Raw genomic sequence first — 802 nt, 5'->3', positions numbered from 1 at the left:
TAAGAACTTGGACAAGCTTCTTACTTATTCCCTATTTGTCTATTCACGTAAGCCCTTGCTAAGTACGTACTCTATGCTCCTGACTATTTTATAGCCATTGAATAACAAAGTAAAATAAAGTTTTATGTAGGCTAAGACAAGTTTGAAGAATTAGAAAATAAAATGTTAAAAAAGAAAAACTGGGAGAATGTGGTCTCAGTTTCAGTATTTTTTTTCATCACATCAAGAATCATCTCAGGACTCGTGAGACATGTTGGTGAGTAGCAAGACGCTTGCCACCAAATCAGAGTTTAGTCCCCGAAACAGACATAGTTAGAAGGAGAGGACCAACTCCCCAAAGTCACATGCATCCTGTGGCATTTCCACCCTCCCCCACAGAGAAAAAAGAGATAAGGAAGAAAGAAAAAAAATGTGGTTCATTTACACAATGGAATACTAATCGGCTATTAAAAACAAGGACATCATGAAATTTGCAGGCAAATTTATGGAACTAGAAAACATCCTGAGTGAGATAAGCTAGACACAAAGGACATACATGGCATGTACTCACTTATAAGTGATATGAGCCATAAAGTACAGGATACCCATGCTACATAGCCAATGAAGCCTAATAACAAGGAGGGCCCAAGGGACGATGATGCTTAAATCTCACTCAGAAGGAGAAAGAAAATTGTCTTTGAAGTGGATGGGTGGCAGAGGAGATAGGAAGGGTAAGCAGGGGAACAGGTGTAGGGAGAACGGAGGAGAGAGGGCCCAGAGAGTGGCGGAGATGAGGAGGGCATCTCTAGGATGTGCCAGAGAC

At 41.0% G+C, this 802-nt stretch overlaps 1 protein-coding gene across 1 annotated transcript in view; it reads right to left on the bottom strand.

Moving 5' to 3' along the window:
- Positions 1-802, bottom strand: part of Slc27a6 (solute carrier family 27 member 6) — a 64,216-nt gene that overhangs the window by 5,155 nt on the left and 58,259 nt on the right. The window lies entirely within an intron of this gene.

Source organism: Mastomys coucha, unplaced genomic scaffold (genome assembly GCF_008632895.1).
Source record: "Mastomys coucha isolate ucsf_1 unplaced genomic scaffold, UCSF_Mcou_1 pScaffold13, whole genome shotgun sequence".
In the NCBI taxonomy this organism is placed as follows: Eukaryota; Metazoa; Chordata; class Mammalia; order Rodentia; family Muridae; genus Mastomys; species Mastomys coucha.
Note: the sequence above shows the minus strand (reverse complement) of the source record. Positions and strands in the feature narration are given on the sequence as shown.